At 36.1% G+C, this 23098-nt stretch overlaps 1 long non-coding RNA gene across 1 annotated transcript; it reads right to left on the bottom strand.

The window, feature by feature from the left end:
- Positions 1-294: 294 nt before the first annotated feature.
- On the bottom strand, positions 295-9579 carry LOC128790152 (uncharacterized). The gene is made up of 4 exons (XR_008431644.1): positions 9489-9579; positions 7236-7312; positions 1084-1143; positions 295-428 (listed from the first exon to the last, which is right to left on the bottom strand). It is a non-coding gene; the product is annotated as an uncharacterized LOC128790152 (long non-coding RNA).
- Positions 9580-23098: the final 13519 nt, after the last annotated feature.

Here is a 23098-nt window from a genome sequence, read left to right as displayed (position 1 = left end):
TTAGATTTGTAGTATTTCCCACCCAACTATGAGCATTTCTCTTGATTGTTGAGTAGCTTTTTTGAGCCACTGCAGTCTTATGTCAGACACCTTGTCACAGCCAGGTGTAGAACATTCTAGAGAAGTAACTGCAGTCTTACATGTGTTGTGATCTGTGAAGCCACAGATAATAGCTCGAAAGAGTGCACACATGTCCCTTACACAGAAATATTTTTCCAATCCCTGTATCAAATTCATGAATTCTAGTACAAGGACTAAAGCATATTTCTCTGGGAACTAAGGTCACTTGCAATAAACAGTACAACAGTCAGTTTAATAAAGGAATAAAAAAATGGATCAGCTGACCAGTCCTCTTCTAGATGTAGGGACCTTCCAAGATGGTAAGAAGAATCTGATTCTGCTGTTAAGACGTAGCTGTGTTTTCTAAACTGCAAGAATCACCAAAGAAGGATTTTGGAAGACGTATCTGATCTACCAGTTTACTGCACTAACATGAATTTAACAGGTGTGATACATCAACACAGCATTATGAACTTAAGATAAATTAAGGTACCCTTTTTCACCAAGCAGCAAGCTGCAGCAGCATATTGCACAAAGCTCAGTGTGTTCAGTCACTAGGCATTTATGCCTGCTGCTGAAAATAGAATGTCTTTCTGTGATGGGTTAATCCCTCTTTGGCTCTGATCCTGGGCAGATTACTAGTTATAGCATGCTATGAAAGACTGCTGTGTAAGGCAAGAATTTCACTTAAGCTCACTTTGCAACATTCTCGGGACAATAGAATTTTCTTGCACATTTTCTTGCAACATGGGGAAAAGTTTCATTGTCTTTGCTAAAGCTTCCAATGGATATTTTGATAATTATTTTTTACTGTGTATTAGAATATTCTTAAACATAGTACACTTTAAATACTAGGGAAGAAATCAGTCTTTGATTTTGCCTAGGAGTTCTAATCCGTGTGTGTTCATAATTAGAGCACAAAACGTATTTGGTTATTCCACATCACTTGGGTTCTTTTAAATTCTGGGAGCTTAAACTTTAAGACAAGACTGCAGTGATAGCTGCAGTCTACTTTACACTCACCTGAAGGTCAATAGGTATCAGAGCTTGGCAAAGAAAAAAGACTATTCCTTGAACATTTCTCTGTAAGAAAAATGAGTTTATTTCAGCTGAAATTATGTCCCCATTTAAGGACTTTTTCTGTAATGTTTAATTAATTGAATTTTCCTTAAATGACTGTGTTCAGAAGCCAAGTTAAGCTTTAAAAAGTTTACACTTTGGTGCCAAAACCAGATACATTTAAAGTGCTTGACTTTTAAGGTGGGCTAAATACTTATTTTTATCCAACCAGTTAATTTTAATGCCCAGTTATCCAATGTCCAGTTAATTTTAAAATACTCTTGGTGTTCAAATCACTATTCTCATGACAAGTCAGCAAAACTTTGTTGATTACAAGTTGCCAGAGCTTGATACTTAGTCAGAGAATGGAAATAGCCCTGTGCAATAACCATGAATAACCACTGCTCCCAGATACTGTGGGAACTTCAGGGGGAAATACTGAGAAATGAAAGTTTCACCCAAAGATCTGAGTTACTATGAATAAAGATAATTCTTAAGTATCTGTTAATATTTGTGCACAAAAAGGGGGAGAAGCACACTATTATCTGCTGGAAATATTGAAAAGGAGTGGGATATCACACCAGGAGAGGTATGGACTACACGTTAAGGAAATTTTTTTCACCAAATAAGTTGTAAAGCAACTACTCAGGGAAGTGAGTGACCATCCCTGGAAGTGTTTAAGAAACATGTGAATATGGTATTTGAGGACATGGTTTAATGGTGAGCATAGTGGTGGTACTATTTTGGCAGCTGGACTTAATGATCTTAAAGGTCTTTTCCAGCCTTAATGATTCTATGATTCTGAGAGTGATAGGGAAAAAAAAAAAAAAAAAGCCCTGAAACCCACCAAAACAAAACAAAACAAAAAAAACAAAACAAAAACAAAACAAAAAAAATACCAAAAAACCCCCAAAAAAGCAAAAAAACAAACCAAAAACCAACCAAAATAAACCAAAAAAATCAAAGATATAAGGTAAGCTGGGGATATTTTTTAAAAATATTGGTGAAAAGGACTAAAGTTTCATTTCTTATAGAAGAGAAGGATCAGCATCAGGGCCATGGTAGTGACTGCTGACACCAGATTTTTCAAGGTCGACTAGAGCACTTGTACTAGAGATATCTGCCAAAATCAACACTACCATATCACACCTGTCAGAAGCTACAAAATAATTGCCCTTGAGTGAGTCATGTTAACATTCATGTTCTCAGCAAACCAAGCAATTATAAACAGGTCTCTGCTCTCCCTGCCAGTCATTATATTTATTTATTCAATTTGTTGTTTTGCCTCAATTCTAGTTAATGTGACTTATGAGCACTTAGTGCATACTGACTGGAAAGACAAAGGAGAAACGCGACTCTGCTGAGTGTCTGGGCAATTGTCCAAAAATCCTAAATCTATAGTGACAGACAAAATTGGTTCTGACTCACAGGAGAATGCAGGATTATGGAGAGGGATGCTGCTAGCTGGCAAGGAAACAACAGTGAAATTAAACAAAAAAAACTAAGACTGTAAAGGAACTGAAGTTCATTTTTTCTAGGGCATGACAGTAAATACTTCTGTAGCAGTTTCAGGGATTGCTGACTGTGCTGGTATATTTACATGATGAAAAGCTCACTTTCAGTTAAGCTAATTTTGTAAAGCACACTACAATCGGAATTAAGAAAATTCATATTATCCCTGTTATATTATATGGGAAATAAAGCAAATTATGTCCTTATGAACTTGGCTACCTATAAGTTCATCCACTATTCAGGTGATGACTTAGATTTTCTGAATAGCAGATGTTCAGAAACTGGGAGACAGAAGCTGGCCAAGAAAGCTGCCTCAGTAGCAGTGCAGGTTATAAATTCAGCATGGACAATCTGTTCTTCAAAACAGAGCTAAAGTGATTTAAAAGGTTCATCAAGGTCACTGAAGAATGCTATACAGCAGTGCTCCAAAGCACCAGCTGTCAGGACTGTCAAGTCTTGCTAATGAACTGTGGAATCTGCAGAAAATAATACTAATGCTAATTGTAGCCTGAATAGCTTGAAATCTAGTAGGTCATGGCTATTGATTTATTTCCTATGATAATATCAGCTATGCAGCATGGGACAATGCCTAGTTACCTATAGTAGTAGTTAATCCATTGCTGATGCCGTTCATACAAATATCTAACAGGTTTGAACTGCTCCTCATGAGATGAGGACTTTGGTTGCATATTTTGCAGATGGTGGATCACTTTTTGCTTTTCTACTAAATCCTGAACAGTGACCTAGTTTCAAAGAAAACATACAGGTGCTCTGAGTCCAAGAAGAATTTGCTAGTTAAAGCTTCTTTTGGGGGGTGGTATGGGAATAATTTGAGTTAGAATTCAGCACTCAGCCTAGCTCTGGAGCCAGGCATAGTCTAAGTGTACACTTGAGTTTAGCAGGACCAACAAACACTACTTCTTGGTTCAGGAATCTTTGCACTGTATGGATTATGTCCCTTATGCCCTCTTTTGAATCCAGTTGCATTTTAAATTTAAACTTAAATTCTTTCAGGAACAATATCCATGTCTAAGCAGCTCTCAAGAGGATACATGAAACACATAAAAACATGCTTAATTTCAATACAGTTTCTAGGCTGTGTGTCCTGGCCATTCAGAAAACATTTATAGAACATTAGTCTGAGACTCGATAGTCCTTGAGTGTAGAGGTCCAGGCAGATTCTCTACAGTAAGTTATGTTGTTCCTTTAGCTGAGTTTTAATACTTTATTTCAGAAGTTAAGTAAATAGGGATCACAACATATGAATGGTGTTTGTGTAAAAGTTCTATAGGAAAGCACTTTGACTTTTGGGAATGAAGATCTCTCTCTACCACCCAAAACGTAAAGATCCCCAGAGTCACTTATTAAGTTATTATCACTGAAACACGTAATTGCCACATCCTCCCTTTGCTACTTGTCTCTTCTTGTACTATACCACCACAGCAAATGAATCTATTTAGTGACAAGCTACAATTTTCCAGATTTATGCTGTGTTGGAATAGACCCCATGGTTCCAATTTAGGCTCTTAAGTAAATCTCTGTGTTTTGAATTGCAATTAGTTTCAACTAGCAAGCAATTAAATGCAAAACGTTTTCTGATGAGTGTTCTAGTTGCATTTATGATCTTCAGGTTTCATTTCACACTATGAAGATTGGAAGGTTTGCTTGCCAATCAAATCTTGAATTTAGGAGTGGAATTGTTTTAACTGAGCCACACAGTTTGTTTTCTCAATGTTATGACTAAACTTCGCTAATGTTTACAATTATTTTTATTTTACTCTGACACTCTCTCAGAGTAGTTATCATAAACTGCTGCTTACAGATACACAACAGATATGTCTCACTGACCTATGCTGATCCTGAGTAAAATAAAAATGAGAAGTAGTTCAAATCTCAAGAAACTTAGGATTTAAACAGGGCAGTTCAAAAGGCACCAACTGATCTAAGCATGGTTGCATGATTTTGTGTCCTTCCATATTCAGATCCATGTTTTCAAGGAAAGACAAAGCAAGTGATCATTCTCTGATACAAATGGGAGGATAATCTGTTTTTTCTCCAAAAGATATTATTTTTAGTTGCCCTTTTAAAAGGGGTACACTGGCAGAACTCCTAGAATTTTACAATGCATAGCTGCAAAGAATAGAATGAAATGTCTATTATTCAATTAACTTTTTTGAATTGAACTTTTTTGAATTTAGCTTGAACTTTTTCAAGCTAATTATATCACATCTGACCTTTTAATATTAACTTTCCTTAACTCACTAGAGAAACACCTTCCTTTTAGCCATCAGAAATCCCAAGGTGGCTATCACAAATGATTCCACCTTTGATGCTCAGCCACTATTGGCCTTTTCCCAAAAAAGCATGCAGTATGTAGCAAACAGTTGAAAATACTGGCAAAGCAGTGCTCCAAAGTCTGGCTTTCTGTTTAAAATAAGAATGCTGCAGAAATTGGAGATCAGTGTGACTGTGGAGCCTGGATAGACAGGTTAAAAATAGCTGATGCATCAAATGGGTCAGTCTTCATGTGGGACTTTTACAGAGAAGGGTTAAAACTGTTAACAACTCTTGAGGCATATATTTTTTGAAATTAACCACGTGGAAGCTTGACCCAAATGATCTCAGTCCCTACTGCAGAGATAGAATTTATACAGAAACTATCTAGTGACTAATGAACTGGGAATGCTCATAAGTTCTTTTCTTCATTTAAAAGTGATTACATGATTACAGATTTTGAGTCAAAATGCCTTTAGGTGTTTAATGAAGTGTCAGATACTATATGCACTACATGCTCTATGTAGAAAGTGCAGGTCTCAAAAACATTTGAAAGTGAATGGTAACATACACAAAAAAATTAACTTAGGAACACAGTAAATAAAATATAATGAATGAATAATTAAATGAATAATGAAATGGCAATTTCAGCATGACAAGAGTCATGATGGCATTCTACATTCTTGGCTATCTTTACTGTTTTCAATGTCTTGATAGAATTTGTATATTGTATAAATCCAGTACTCTGACAAATTTTATCTTGCTTCCTTTTCTAGTAAAAAAACAAACAAATGTAATCCAGTGATTTTCAGAAGGCGTAGCTTGTAAATACAAGAATATTTATTTCCAATTTCTGCATTTAAAAATTGCTATAAAATAGTGGATGCTTAAAAACTGATAAAATATTTTTAGTTCTTAATAATATGAATAATTCTTATTATATATGCATGAAGTAAGGACAACAGTGATATAATTATTTTGTTTTTCTATCTTTTGATAAAGAAAAATAAGGAAAATAAAGGTAAGAAAATAGGTTAATACAGCTATACATCTCCATTTTGTTGACCACAATTTAAAAAAAATCACGAATACATCCTTATCTTAGCATAAATGTGTAACTCATGTTGTCTTAGGTGAAATTTTGAAATCTAAACAGAAATTGAAGTCCTTTATTAAATATGAATGTGATAACTCACTGACAATACAAGTGTTTGATCAGGACTAATGAATGGCACTTTATGAGGACAGGAGTTACTGGTACATCACTCGATGTGTCAGCCATGACTAAAATGGTTGTATTTGCTGTAGTGTATTCTCTAAGACCAGTTTGTTTTAGGATTATAAACTCAGTTAAATCTTCATAATGAGAAGCAAAATTACTTGATCTTTTACAAATCAAGATTCTCAAAGACTATTTGGCCAAATCTAAAAAAGGCAGGAAATCCTGTTAAACTGTTGAAGCAAAATCCTAAATTATGCCTGTTTGGCCTCTTTTTCTCACTATTTATAAATGAATTTAATGACTCATTAGATAGCACTTTGGCAGTTCTACCCCACTTCTTGCAAAAGAAAAACACTACAAACATAAGAGGATTATATTATCATTAGGACTCCTTCTGAATTAATAAGCTTAACAGGAACCTGAATTACAATAGCAGGAGATGAGTTACAGTAGAATATTTTACATGGTGCCTTGAGTCTAGTTTGGAATCTCTCCCTGCAGCCAATTTGGAAGATGTGGTTTAGAAGACTCCCTTTTGTCACTAAAGCTAATTAGGAAAGGCTTTATTTAGACAAATTTAATACTGCTACTAATGAACAAAGATCAAACTATCTGTCAGCTGCTGCTAAGAATATCTTATTCAGTCAGCATTTATACTCCCCTTGAATTCAGTGTTGTATAAGAGTGTATTTTCCCAAAAGTAACTATTTATAGTTAATACTAGGGCAAGAAAGCAGTACTCAAAACAGGCATGTGCTTTGCAGTGGCTGTAGAATGTCACTCAGTTACACATGGAGCTCTACAGGTTGTCTTAATGGCTTTCCACAATTCCTTCCTGATGGATGAAAGAAAACTCAGAATGAATAAACATCCAGCCTGCATGGATGAATGGGGAAGAGATTGTGGGGATAAACAGATGTTCTGTCTTATGTGGGATTTTATGTTTGATCCTTCTAGGGCAATGGACAGGAAGTACTGTCTCGTCAGACAAACTGTTTCCTGCCATAGGCAGAAGATACTGAAACCACCTCCTGAATTTCTTATTTTGACTTAAGCCTAAGAGTCTCAGGAGTTGCAATGTTATTTAGATTATTTTAAAACAGCTTACCTGAAAAAAATAATGGAGACATCACTTCTCAGTATTTTGCAGTATTTTGAAACTTGCAAAATACCATTACTGGACATCTAAAAAGAAGATAAAATATCTTTGGGTTCTTTAAGACATCAGCAGAAACATGTTTTCTTTCACAAAAAATGTGGCAGAGACTAGGAATTTTTTAGTGCTTATTAATTTGTCTCTTGAATATTAGGATAAAGAAATACTTTAAAAACATTTCAGAGAGTATAAATAGGAGCTGAAGTATTACTATTTTAATACAAAATGAATTATTAATACTTTATCTGTGATTTAATGGTCACATCAGATCACATTACAGGACAAGTCTGCTTTTGTAAGGAATTACTGCATATAATGTGTGAATGAAATAAACATACAACATTTTAGATACATCTTCATACTTGCATTTCTAGATACCAATGTTACATGTTATGCATGTATTGTATATCTCAAAATTATAGCTGAATGAACTCAGAGCAGGGGGTCAGAAGGCAATATTTTAAAAAGTCAAGTGTGTTTTTCTATTATATAATTCAATAATAATACTCCTAAACAAAAATACATTGTGTCTTTAGGTTTGGGTTTATATTAAAAGTAAAATTTCAAAAATTTTCTAATTAACTCAAGACCCCATATTTTTTAAATGCATAATTAACTGAAGAGCTTATGTATTATTGAATTGCAATGAGATTTTAAATTCCATATAATTTTTCAAATGTAAATTATGTTTCAAAATTGCATAAAGTCTTTTGGAAATTTTAACCACAAGTATGGTATTTTGAAAGTATCACCCAAAGTGATTTTTTTCAGGAGTTCCAGTTCCACAATGACAGAACTTAACTATCAGGTATTTTCATTCTCAGTTAAGTGTTCCTAACTTTATATGAAAAGTCAGTGCCCAGTTGATGCAAGTTACTATTAGTGTTTTATAGGGTAGATATACTCTGTCTTCTCCTTGTTCATAGAATCAACAGTTTTAAGATTTCTACCACCAATTTGCACACAACAAACTCTTAAACCACTGCAGCAAACTTAATAAATCCTTTTAACTCATCCTCTAAAAATCATCTTTAGCCATGCCTAGAATAGTAAAGAGCTAGATAGTATAGTTAGTATAATCCTTAGAACTGAGACATCCAAACCCCTCAATTTTTCATGTTTGTCTAGATAGTAATGAACAGAAAAAGATGGAATTAGGTTGGTTGTCACAGCAGACACAATACAACAGCAGCCCAATTTTAAAAGGCAAAAGAAAAAAAGCCCAGCCAGCCCATCTTATTACTTAGATTTGTCAACTTTTCCTTCAGTGAACACAGATCCTGATTTACTGAGACTGAATTGTGTGATTTACAGTTATTCCTTGTGTTGTAGAAGGAATACGTGTATATCAGCATCATTAGGCATGAAATTTTGTCTCAAGACTGTGAATCATTCAGTGTTTTGTTGCTTGACCTTGCTTTTCTGCCTGTTTGCATATCTGAAACTGTGTGTTGATCTTGAGGTTATTTCAGCTGAAGTGAGCTTGCTGGGCTCCCCGTTGAGCTAGGCTGTTAGGCAAGACAGTTGCATGACATTTCCTTTAATTTGTTGACACTAAAAATCCCTGAGTTCAGCTCTGATGGAAGACAGATCATGTAATGCCCCTGTAAAGGACTTGGAGCATTCTTTATGTGGAGGCTTCAGACCAGAGGACAGTGTTTTAATACTAGATTAACAAGAAGTTATGGCATTTTGGTAGTCCTTGTTTTAATAGATATCCGAATTTTGCCTTGTGGCTTAACACTTTTTTTACACACTCTACAAGCAGTTGAAAAAAATATTACATTTTAAGGTTTTATTTCATTATTCAGAACAGAGATTGCAGTAAGTTGTACATCTGGAAAAAAGTGCTTATCACGCCTGTCTGCCCAAAAGGCATTGAACAATCTTTAGATTTATTTTTGCATGGCTAGCAGTTACAGAAAAGTAAAGAAATTAGAGCAGCACTTACTAGAGAATGAATACAATATTTCTGTCAACATCTTATTATGTAGAAAAGATTAAATAAAGCTTATGATATCTGAATTTTTTTCATTATTAGGTATTCCTAACAATCATCCTTTGCTTTTAATTAAAGAATTAATTCCTCAATCTCTGTTAAAAGTTTAATTTTCAGCAAAAATTATAAGATTTATCCTATGCTACTTATACATCAGTTTCATGAAAATGAAGAAATGCATGCCAGATAAAAATCCCTGCTACAACCTGTTCACACGGTACCCAATCCCCTGTGCTGGAAAACAGTGACAGGAGGCAGAATGAAACCTCCAGAATCTAAGGGGAAGTGGTCAGAACCTGCTGTACCACACAGACATGCACAAGTCTATGGGACCAGATGGAATCCACCCAATGGTATCCAAGGAGATGACAGAGGTGCTCCCTGAGGCACTCTCCATCATCTACCTGCAGCCCTGGAGAGCTGGAGAAGTCACAGTTGACTGGAGGCTATCACATGTGATGTGTATCTACAGAAAAGGCTGGAAGGAGGACACAGGGAACTACAGGCCTGTCAGTCTCAGTGCCAGGGAAGGTCACAAAACAGATCATCCTGTGTGCCAACATGCTGCACATACAGGACTGCCAGGGACTCAGGCCCAGCCCAGCATGGCTTCTTGAAAGGCAGGGCCTGCTCAAACAACTCCATCTCCATCTATGACAAGGAGACCTGCTTAGTGGATTATGAAAAGACTACGGATATTGCCTTTCTGGGCTTTAGTAAAGCCTTTGACAATGTCTCCCAGAGCCTTCTCCTGGAGAAACTGACTGCTCATGGCTTGGATGGGTGCACTCTTGGCTGGGACAGAAACTGGTGGTGAAGTTAAGTCCAAATAATAACTGCTTACAAGTGTAGTTCCTCAGGGCTCAGTATTGGGGCCAGTCCCATTTAATATTTTTGTCAGTGATCTGGATGAAGGGACCAAGCACACCCTCAGTCAGATTGCAGATGACACCAAGCTGGGTGGGAGTGTTGATCTGCTGGAGAGCAGGAAGGCTCTGCAGAGGGATCTGGCCAAGGGCAGAGTTAGAGTGTTCAGCAAAGCCAAGTGCCAGGTGCTGCAGCTGGGTCACAAAAACTCCAGGCAGCACTACTGCCTTGGTTCAGGGTTCAGGGGTTCAGGGCTGGAAAGTTGCCCAGTGGACAAAGAACCTGGAATTGTTGGTTGACAGTGAGCTGAACATGAGCTAGCATGTGCCCAGGTGACCGAGAAGGCCAGTGACATCCTGGCTTGTACCAGAAATAGTGTGGGCAGCTGGATGAGGAAGGTGATTGACTTTTACTGGGACTGGTGAGGCCACACCTCCAATCCTGTGTCCAGTTCTGGGTCCCTCAATACAAGAAACACATTGAAATGCTGGAGCATGTCCATGAGAAGGGCAACAGAGCTGGGGAAGGGTCTAGGGCACAGTTCATATGAGAGCAGCTGAGGGAGGTTGCAGTGTTTAGCCTGGAGAAAATGAGGCTCAGGGGAGACATTATTGTTCCTACAAATACCTGAAAAGAGGATGTAGGAGGTGAGGGTTGGTCTCTTCTCCCAAGTAACAAGTGTCAGAATGAGACAAAATAGGTTGTGCCAGGGGAGTTTTATGTCGTATATGAGAAAAAACTTCTTCAGGGAATAGGTGATCAGGCACAGGAACAGGCTTCCCAGGGAAGTGGCAGAATCACCATTCCTGGAGATATTTAAAAGACATGTAGCTGTGACACTTAGGGACATGGTTTTGTGGTGAACACAATGATGCTAGATTAGCAGGGACATTTGATGATCTAGGAGGTCTTTTCCAACCTTCACAATTATATGGTTCTTTTTTTTTTACAGAAATTCTGGCATTTCATTGATAATCTGAGACTTCCCTGTTTCTAAGTGTTTAAAGACTCTGTAATGATGCTCAGTGTGACAAAACACCAATACTCTGATCCTCCAGTCTAAACACTCACTGAGATGCAGGTATTAATGAACAATAAACAATGTTACATTGTTTCTAAGGAACTTGTAGAACATAACCATCTAGACCATTGGGAAAAATCTAACAGAATGCCACTGGTATTACAAACCCTAAGCAGGTGGGTGCAACAAAGAAGCAGGTTAGAGAAGGGAACAGGGATAAATTAACAACAGAAGTACCAGAATTATGAATTCCTGATCAAGTAAGAGCAGTAACAACAGATCATTGTAGGCTCTGCTGTTTAGATTTCTGCTTTCTGAGTGTCCAACATCAGAAGAGAATTTGAAGAGAAACTAAAAGGAATAAAAAATCACTTTTACAGAGGGAATTTGAAACATCATGCTAGCCTATATCAATGATGAGAACATCAGTGCATTATTGGAAGACTTTTACAGTTAGAGGTTTGTCTTAAATATGCTGTGTCAAAGGTTTATTTGTTTTTTTTTTTTCAACTGCATGATTTTTTCATCTGCTTCTTGCTGGGCCATAATGAAAAAAATAATAAAAATATTGCGTGTCCCAGATCCTCCAGTCCTCAGGGTGACTGTGCTCTTACAGCCATATTTTCATAGGCAAGAGATCCTTCAAAACCGCCCACCTTTTGTCCATGCTCTGACAGCCACCCTAATGCAATCAGCCAACTCACATGCATGGGAGAAAGCTTCAGGCTCTGTGCAAGCAACTGGCACTCAGAGGCCACCATGTGCCCCAAACTCAGGTGGCAGAGTCAGGGTAAAAGAGAGAAGACTGAAAATACAGAGAAACAGGGGTGGAAAGCTAAACAGCCCTTCCTGTCATCCCTCCAAAAAGGAAAGCTATGATAAAAATTAATTAAAATAATGAAGGAAAAAGAAAGACCTGAAGGGAGGAAGCTGCCTGGGAAAAATAGGGTTTAGTCTAGTTTTGAATTGCTTACATGTCAAGAGCCTGGGGAAAATAGGGTACAGGATAGGAAGCCCAGTTCCATTCATGATACCTGCACTGGATTTCTTTGTGTAGAATATTTGATGATTGCCCTTAAAAATCCTGCCTGGCTTGTTGGATGACTGGGAGATGCTCAGAAGTTATATATAGACCACCACTGCAACTTTCTAACATAGGATCTGAAAGAATTAAGAAGAATGACACAGTCTACAATGTCCCATAATTTTTCTGTTAACTCGCCCTTATGTCTTTATAATCCAGATAAAGAAATCCATGAGGCAACTCAGAGCCACTCGTAGCAGCACATTTTATTAAGAAGACATGTGTTTACTGTGAATCTGTTACATGCTTGTTTCATTTGTTTTTCCTTAATACTTTTAGGGTGATATCCTTGTGAAAATGAAATCTACTGAATATATACAAATACTTGATGGCAAGCTTAAATATTTAGTGAACCTAAATATGCCTTTGCAGCATACAAAATATAGAGGAGCAGAACATGTTTTGTTGTAGGGCAGCAGTTGAGTGAAACAGAAATTGAATGGAATGATTTGAATCACAACTAAAAGAGTTCCTGCTAGCACCATTGTGTTGATATGACAGATATGGTCGGAAAACAAACAGAAAGTGATAAGCAAACAGGGTGATGCTCAAAATTGATAAGTTTTTCCATAAAATGTTATCTTGGATCCTAAAATACCACATAGGCAAGAAAATCTGCTAACACCCTCTGCAGAATATTATCTATAGTACTTTCTCTCACAGACACTTCAATTGTAAACATTTTAAAACTTCATTGTGCTAATGAGTAAAAACGAGCTTGCCTGCCACTTCAAAGCTAGTTGTATGACATGGTGAAATAATTGCAAAGAGTAAATACTATCTGTGATCCAAAATCTGAACAGTTTTGGAGCTGTGACTTCTTAATGCATGTGGTAGAAAAGGTTTTTTAGAAAATATACCTTAAACACTGCTTTGTCACATCTTTTCTTTGAACTCCAGGTTTCAAATCCTCCCCTGGAGTGAAGTTTGTAATTCACTGGGCTTAAGTCACACACTTTGACATTAATTACACTGTTCACTGAACTGGAGTAACTTAATAAATAATCCTTATTCCCTGGAGAGTCCAGTCTATTCATCATTCCCTTCGATGTTTTCTCCCATGCAGATTAGCACACGCAGGATTAAAAAGAAAGGAGATGCAACCAATAAATGAATGCTAACTCTTTGTAAAAGGTGATAACAGTACCATTTCTTATGCTACAGACTGGAGAAGTCAAGCTGAATTATACATTACAGACATCTTACCCATTCTGCAGTGTCTGTGTTGAAGGCTATTATCTTCTGTCCTTTGGGAACTGCAAGGAAGTAAAGACATGGAAGCTTAGCAGAAAAAAGAAGAAAAAAGAGTTTAAACTTTTTTTGGCTAGAAGCAAATTTTAGTTTATTATTCAGTTCAGCTCCACTGTGTTCCACTTTCAAAGTTTCAGTAGCTGTTCTACTTAAAAAGCATATGATAGTATGGAAAATAAAGACTCCTTTAAAATAGTATTTCTTCAAGGGGACGGGTAAGGTCTCTGGACTTCTGCCTAACATGAAAGAAGATGGATTTCCTAAAATAGATTAGACAGTTTTCACTTAGATTTTCTTACTGCTATGAAACAAATATAGTTCACCAAAATTTATAGCTCTTTATGTTGACAAGCAGTAGTTATGTCTAGACCAGAAGGCTACCTGTGTTTTGACTCATATTTCAACATGAAGTAAATTCAGAACATATTTCAGATCACTCTCTTTAAGAGCCTCATGTATGAGGGTTTTTTAAAGTATAGGGAGTTTATGGATATTAACTTCCTTCCCATGATACTTTTAGGTAGATGTCGTGGCTTTCCCCCCCTCTTTCCACGGGGCACATGCTCATTGATAAGCAGCATTATCTCTTCAGAGATTCAGGCCCTAATGTGACTTGATCCACACTTTTAGCAGACTGCACCATCTATTCATGTGCAGTGAATATCTACTTGCTGAAATGCCATTTATGTCACTGTACACACTTTAACAGGATATGCATTAGGAAGAGACATAAGCTTTGTTGAGTCTGATAGAATCAGTGTTTAAAAACAAAATAACAGCTCAGTATTAAACATGAGAATTCCAGCCTGCTGAAACAGTAGTTATGATTTTCCTCTTGTAACTGAAAATCTTTTTCAAAAGCATCATAGAGGATTTTTCTGTCCATTGATAGCACCATTTTTCTCAGTCTCAGAGCAGGAAATGTCAAAAGACAGCTTTGTCTGAGGAAAAGCATGTAGTTCTGTTCATGACTAAAGTCACATACTACTGTGTGTGAATATATTTATGACTGTGAACATATTTATGACTGTTTTTTCTTGACTGCATAGTAATTGAAAAGAAAACATTATGTAAGTAAACTAGAGCACAGGGGGTTTTGGTATGGACTAGAAAAAGAATTTGCATGTTTGTGTGCCTTGCTTCTGATCCTTTCACATCTGCAATTCTCTGCATTCAAAAGGCCATATTTCAAATGGAGAAAGTGCTTATTGCTCAGAACTCCTCTGGTCTAGTAAGTAATAGAAACACTTTTTAAAAAGCCTGTTCTGCACTAAACAGCAAATAAATCACATCTTTTCTGGAAATTCAGTCTCTTCTTTAGTAGGCAGTTTGCATTAAGATGAGAATAGCTCAGAACTTCAAATCTGGATCATTCCATCAAGCTGAGCTTCTCTTATCAAGACAATGATTTTCACAACTTTATAGGGAACAAGTTATAAAACTTCCATGTAAATGTTAGATATTTTAACTTGCAATTATGCATAAAATAAAACAATGATAAAAGCCTAAATGTAAATGACATTTACAACAGAACAGCTTGTATGAGGATAACTTTTGCCACTTCACACTCCAATGAAATAGTACCTTGATAAAATGGTTCACTGGAAACAGATGAGAGCTGTTGGGATAAAATGCCTGTAGCAAGTTTAAGCAACATCCTATCTATCTCATCTAAACCTATGCCTGACAGCACAGAAAGTAGAAAGGCTCTCATAGTCTTTCTGTTGCTTCTGACAGCACAGGTAACATATGCTTTTTGATTAACTTTTGGTGTGGTAGAAGCTGCTACAAGCAAAGAATCTGCTATTTATTGCAGGCAAGGGAAGGGGCACTTGAAGAAAATAATATGATAAAATAAGGCAAATTTCTTGTCTCTGACAGAACTTTCTATAGAGTCTGTCTGAAAAACAAATTGAAGAAAAACACATATTGACATTTCCATTTCTTAAGACCAGTGTTCAGATATTGAATTTCTATCACAAATTTAAAGGATTAAGTATCACCAGAAGAAAAATTGAACCTGGAAACATAGACAATGCCTTATATAAGAAAATACAGGATGAAAACCAGACCTCTATTACCTCAGGGAATATAATAAAGCTTCTGCTTGATTAAAAAAATGCCCTAGTTTCCTCCCTTTCCCTTTTTATGGAAGATAAATATTTGAGAAAAACAATACTGATTAATTTTTTCAGTCTAAAAGCACAAAGGATCACCATCTCAAAAACCTTTCTTCTTCTCATCTGTACCTTAAAGTTTATGAAAGTTAGCAGAGATTAATCAAAACCAATCATAAGCAAATCTGAAACAAACTCAGTCTTGCATCGACTAAAAAAATCATTTATTGTCAGGTACTCAACCTCTTAGATTCACTTGGGTCTCCCTCCATTTTGCTGCAGCAGCTGTAAATAAAATGTGTCAAGCTCAATTGTAGGCCAACCCTCTGAATCTTAGATTTTGCTGACATCTTGAAAACACCAGCTGTTATACTTCTTTAAAGGATTAATATATTTTGAACATGCCAAAAAAAAAAAGATTATATAATATTTTGGCTTGTCTGTAACTGTAGTCTAGAAGTCATTTCTAAAACCAGCTCATTTCTCAGGTCAAACCTTTTACTCAAATACCTCCTACAAGAAGCCACCTGATATTTGCACATCAATTACATGTAATTGAAGCAAAATTATTTTTTCTTTTGAACCAATCTAAACCACATCATGAATTGGTCCTCTGTATGAATTTTGCAAAACCACACTTAAAACTGTGTGTTCAGCCCTGGGTTTTATCATGGGTATTTGACAATATCCTGCAATTTACAAGGACAAACTTCCTTTCATGCAAACTTTGTCATCTATTAAATACACACAGAGTGTACATATCTAGGCAAACTCCTGACCTCTTGAAATTAAATGATCCTCTTCCAGTGCATCAGATTTAAACTGATTTTACAAATTGGGATAAGCTCAATTTATCCCAGTTTTTCAGATTAAATAATATTAAAATCCTCCCTTTTTGGAGTCACCTTTCTGAAGCTTTCCTGTTACAATGTCCTTGAGAGTACTATCAACATTGTTTAGCTTTGGGACATTAGGAAACATTAAAGAAAAAAAACAAAACAGTGAAAATGGAACTATGTTTTACTTTGATACTTCCTCGTTTATTTCTTAATTATTTTTTTCAATGTTATATATTGCATTGGTACACCTATGATTGGATTATTATGGATTAAAGGCCTTATCCAGAGGCAATTTTTAACTGCATTTTGCTTTAAATGCAATTAATTGTTTTGAATATAAACTCCATGAATTTATAAAAATGATATTGCTCAATCTAATTCCAAATACCATTTAATGTCCAAATATAGTTTACTGTGTTTTTACTTTGACAGAACTGAAATGAGTGTTACTTTTTCACTGACATTTAGACTAGGATTGTTCTCCCCATCCTTTTTGCAAACCACTTTTTGGTACAAGTATCTTGTCATTTCAGGTCTGGCAAAAGAGTGTAAAAGCAGTTTGCAAAATTTCAGGACAAAAATAAATCACTAGACAGAAGACAGTTTCTCAAACTAGATATCCCATGCATGTATAGATGTGACCATCTTTTCTTGTAACTTCATAGTTTATTATAAAAGGTGAAATCCTAAAACAGTTGCCTAGGAGAAATGAACACGGCTTCAAAGTGGTTATCTAAATGTTCAGCTTTTCTACAAGCAAATGAAATAGGTGAGAGTTGATCTCTCTACCTAAGAGTGAACAGAAAAGTTTTGGGATGAAAATATAAAAAGTACAGGTTTGGATTTTTATTTCCCTTTTTACCTGATATTTTTTTGTTTGTGTAAAAAGCCACATTGAGCTTATTGCATTAGTAACAAACAATTTTTTGGAAAAGGATTTTGCAAGGATATTTGATGGAATTTCTGTCAACTTTTAACAACATAAATACTACAACATACTTTTAACTACTCCAGAGATCAGGAGCAATTAGGGAAACCCTTCAGTTCAGATGATATATTCCAAAAGTCTGAAATGAAGTAAGTAGCATGAAAGAACTATCAGTCACAGGCCATTAACAGAACTCTTTATACAGAATTCCCTGCATCCTGGGGCAACCCTTGATAGACACAAACCGGGAATGAGGCTGGAAAGGAGCACCACAGGAAAGGGCCCTTGGGGTCCTGGTCAGTGGTAAGTTGAACATGAGCCAGCAATGCCCTGGCAAGCCAGGAGGGCCAAGCGTGTCCTGGGGTGCCTCAGGCACAGCATCACAGCCGGGCAAGGGAGGGGATTGTCCCCTCTGCTCTGCTCTGGGGCAGCCTCAGCTGTGTGCAGTTTGCACCACAACATGCAAGAATGTAAAGCTATTAGACAGTGTCCAAATGAGACAGTGAAGGGCCTTGATACGTAATTGTATGAGGAGTGGCTGAGGTCACTTCACCCTGGAGGAGACTGAGGGGAGACCTCACAGCAGTTACAACTTCCTCATGAGAGAAATGGGAGGGGCAGGCACTGATCTCTTCTCTGGGGTGACAGTGACAGGACCTGAGGGAATGAAATTATATAGAGGAGATTTAAGTTGGATATTATAGAAAGGTTCTTCCCCCAGGGGTGGTTGGGCACTGGAACTGGCTCCCGAGGCAGTGGTCACAGCACCAGCCTGACAGAGCTCAAGAAGCTTTTGGACACTGCTCTCAGGCACATGGTGTGACTCTTGGAGCATCCTGTGCAGGGACAGGGGTTGGACTAAATGATCCTTGTGGGTGTCTTCTAAGTCAGATTTTAAAAACCATAAAAATTAATTTTCTGCTCTCCGATGTATTTTATTTCTGGCATCAGGTGAAAGACCTGCAGCAAAGATTCTTGTATCCTATGTGGACTTACAGAAAGACTTCATATCTCTCTGATATTTGATTTCTATTTTCCTGTGTTTGCTGATGTTGCAGCCCATCTTTTCTTGAATGTTCATCAACATATGTTAGATAATCTCCTGAACCATAAAAATATTTTGCACCATATTCCAAAATTTTATATGATTCAAAAACATCAGTATTGACATAAAAGTCCTTAAATTAGATTTTTATTTGCTCTTCTTTAAGATTTTATATGAAAATCTAAATTCCTTATGATAAAGGAGGTTTTAAAAATGGGGTTTATAATAAAAGTAAAATTCACTGTCAAAGAAATTTATCAGACTACTCATAATATGCCAGAACATTCTAATATGTTAGACATCATGTGTTAAAGTCAAACCTCATGAAAATCTAAATGATTTTAATGCAGTCGTAGACTAATAATTTCTTTCTAAATGATTATTCCTTCTTAGTGTTTTTTAACTTATTTTTCAAACCAGGGCCAGTTAAATAAATTGTAAAATTGCAAAATCCTTTGGAAAGGCTTTGCAGTACAGCATAGATAATAGAGGTTTGTAACTTTTCAGTAAACTTAAGGTTAAATATTTCTACCAATTAATAAAGATATTCAAGTTTACAAGTATTGCGTCTTCAGTTTTGCGTAATTCAATTTGAAAAATTCATAATTTTATATCTTGGCAAACTCTGTGGGTCGCAGAGACACATTATTTAAAAAGCTTACTTAAACTGGAAAAAAATAGTAAGTGTTGGTAAGAGAAGGGCATGCAGAGACATGTTTTATTTCTGTATGACTTCTGTGTGTATCTCTGTGTATGTACGTGCCTGTGTTCAGGCACACACCTACCCACATCATATCAACATGGACTCTAGTTAGTCTTATTTATCAGCTTCTTCAGAAAAAGACTTTGCTCACACAAAAATTTTTCTTCCCCTCAGAAGGTCCTCACTGTTTAGCTGAGACAGAAAAGTTAAAAATTTTAACTAGAAATGTTAAAGTAAGCAGCTGATAATTTCAGAAAAAAGTTCCAGAGAGATGACCAAATCAACATACCAACTCTCCTTTATGCTGGAGTCATTATGAGCCCACAGATATGTTCTATATGATTCCTAGTAAAAAAATCTTAGGTTGCTGCATTGTACAATGCACACTTGAAACAGATATTTTCTTTTTAATAGACAGTTGAAAAACAACCATGTACTATTTAGAAAATATTTTCGAACAGTTTTTGAGGCAGATGTACTGAAAGATTTCTTTGGATTTATTCAAAACTCAATTTTGCACTTGGTTCTGTGTTAGGCTTTTTCCTATTGGACATCTTAGATTTGACTCCTTCTACCAAAGGAGTCAGAATACCCACCAGTTGGCAAAACTTGGGGTTTTTATCCTTTCAACTCAAAAATAATTATTATTTATCTCTTCTCATTGTACTGAAAAGCGAAGCAAGCAAATGTTTTTGTCTAGAAGTGCTCTCTGAAAATTTGAGTTGGTCCCATTTTCTTAATGTGGATGGGAGATATACATTAACAGAGGGAAATGGAAAAAGATTAATTTATTCACTTTTACATTAAATTTTGCCTTTTAAAGGAGGATAAATATGTTTTAATTGGTGAAAAATTATGGTAAAATAAATAAATAAATATTAAAAAATTATTTTGTTCATTTGCTTACATTTTTTTTTCTCAATGATTTCTGGTAATTGTGCAGTTTAATGTAGTAAATTATTTGTAACAGATTGAAATTTTCTTACTGGAGTATTCTGTTCCATCAAGGTAAGGTAATATCTTCTTTGTCTAAAATATGTCTGTAACAACTATACTACCTACATAAATGCATGCCAGTGACACATAGGTAGTTTCAGAAGTAAAATCCTTTTTCTGCTGTGTCACCAATGCCATGACTAATGTTGTTAACTAGTTTTCTGCATAGACACTAAGATGTCTAACCCTCTCAGTTTAGTCATTGGCTTCAATCAAGGTGGTTTCTTATGCCTCTCAAGTCTTCACCCTTGCTCTGCTGGGATTTTTCCTATGTCTCATGGTTCCCTTGGAACAGGGTTTCACCATGTTTTTTCTCCCTTTTCCTTTTGATTCCCATTCTTGACTCCTTTGATATCTCTTTCTGCTACACCTGACATGCAGCTTTCAAGTTTTCACTTTTAACCAAATATTTTTTCTTTATGTAGGTTATTTTTAACTCTCTTATGTAGCTTTCCTTGAAGTGAGAAAATGATACAAGAATTGCCTTTTAAACATGAATGAACCAGTATCAAACACAGTCTTGTCCAAAGCAGAGAAGTGAATTGATTTGGGGAAATTAAATATTGATACTGTGCTCTCAGGGCCAGCACAAAACTAGGCAATTTTGCAAATTTTGCATGGCCCTCAGAGAAAAGATGTGGAAAGATATTAAAAGTGGTGTGAAAAGATATTAAAGAATAAGTAGGACAAGTGGCTACAAGAGAGAAGTCTTTAGCTGTCACACCAAGATTCTAACCTACGGTGTGCTAGTTTTGGCTGGGATATAGTTAATTTTCTTCACAGCAAATAGTAAGTAGTTATGTTTTGGGTTTGTGCTGTATTGATAATACAGGGGTGTTTTTGTTATTGCTCAGCAGGGCTTCTATAGACCCAAGTCCTTTTCTGCTTATCACCCCACCCCACCAGTGAGAGGACTGCAGGTGCAAAAGAATCTGGGAGGCGACACAGCTGGGACAGCTGGTGCCAGGTGACCAAAGAAATATTTTATACCATATGGCAACATGATCAATATATAAAGAGTGGTCAAAAAGGAGGAAGGGGAGAAGGATCACAGTGATAGTGTTTGTCTTCCCAAGTTGCCTTTACTCATGACAGAGTCCTGCTTTCCTAGGGATGGCTGAACACCTGCCTGCCCACTGAAAGTGGTGAATAAATTCCTTCTTTTTTTCCTTGCACACGAAACTTCTTCTTTCCCTATTGACCTGTCTTTATCTCAACTCACTAGTTTACTCACTTTCAATCTCCTGATTCTCTCCTAGTGGTCCCGGGGAGGGGAAACAAACGTCTGCATGGAGCTCAGTTGCTGGCTGGGTTTGAAACACAGCACATGAGTTCTTGTGAAAAGTCATGCACAACTCCATGGAACATAAAATGGTAAAGAGCACAAGGTCTTTTGCACCATATTTACTTAGCCAGAAATGCAGACAACTTGATTCCATTTGAGTACGTGTAATTGTACCTTCATTAAGCAAATGTGAAACTGCATGGGAATTTTATTTGGAGCTGGTCCTTGACATGAAACAAACCAAAGGAGTTCCCTTCATAAGCTGCATAAATAACTAAATGGTACAAACTTCTGGGCCACTCATCAGACAGAGAAGGTACTTCTGTGGAAAAGATTTGGTTTTTTTATGTATTATAAAGCTGAATGCTAATTTTTGCAGTTTTTTTCTATTTTGCATTATGACATAGAAAGAGAATACAATACAAACGAATAAACAATATTTACTATTTTTTTACTATTTTAAAATACATACAAAGATTTATCAGCCATGATTTAAGTTGGACACTAGCTTTTACATCAAAAAATGAAGAGCCTTTTACTTTACTGGTTATTTTTTCACACAAAAATTACAGCCCCAAACACTACTATACATTTAAAGAACACTTACATCATCTAAATATACCTCTCTACAGAATATCAAAATGTCATCCACCCTTTTTGTGTGTACATGAATGCACAATAAAGGACAGGTCATGAAGCTCTTACAGTATAAACACTCTTGTTCGTATTAGGAAGGGACACATTGAAAAGTAGGCCTTAAGCTGATCACTCAAGGTCAGAAACTTGGAGCAGTCTAGCCAGTAGTGTGTGATGGTCAGCAACACTGCTTTTCCTAATCTTTGTTTTGTGTCAAATTCAGAAGAATGTTTTCTACTTACACTAGTGAATACATCTGGTATTATTTCCAAAGGAGGGCTGATGTAAAAAAACAACTTTGTAATTTGTATCTACTAAAAATGGTTCCTTGGCTTTCTTAAAGAGAGTGTAATGAACCCACTTAATCAGTTCATTAACTGAGCATCAAAGTTCACTTAATAATTTCAGAACAGAAAAGTTCTCTCCTATTCTTCTTCTGTATTCTAACTTGTACTTCCTTCTGTGAGCAAAACTCATTTGGATATTGATATTAAAGAGGCAATAAATTGCGACCATATAAATGACTGCAAATTTGGTTCTGCAGTATAAAAAAAGCACTCTGAAGCAGTCATCATCTCTTATATGTGTTTTTCATTTAGAATAAACTGTATTGTTAAGAATATTAAATTGCTGAATTTAAATTGCTCAAAGTCAAGATAACCTAAAAGACGAAAAAACCCAAGCCAAACCAGAAACTAAAGCTATAAATATGTTTTAAGCTTTAGTTTCCCTCATTTAAATCTTCTGTGAAATATCAAACTTCTGAACTTTACTTATAAAACTGTTTTTCAATAGTATTTTTATAATACCAGTTCCACATTATCGTTGTTCATTAGCCTTCTCTATCCTCTTCAAGCTGATCTCTTATATTGCTAAATATATGTGTTTTTCTAAATACAAAAATTGCTTCAGCAAACATATTAATTTATGAAACTAGCTATATTTATTGTCTCTAGTTCATCAGCTACCAGTTCTTGAGCCTTTTATTGTTTACATTTAAATGAGCATTCTGATCACTTACAAATAAGCACCAGAGTATTATCT

Source organism: Vidua chalybeata, chromosome 6 (genome assembly GCF_026979565.1).
Source record: "Vidua chalybeata isolate OUT-0048 chromosome 6, bVidCha1 merged haplotype, whole genome shotgun sequence".
Lineage (NCBI taxonomy): Eukaryota > Metazoa > Chordata > Aves > Passeriformes > Viduidae > Vidua > Vidua chalybeata.
Note: the sequence above shows the minus strand (reverse complement) of the source record. Positions and strands in the feature narration are given on the sequence as shown.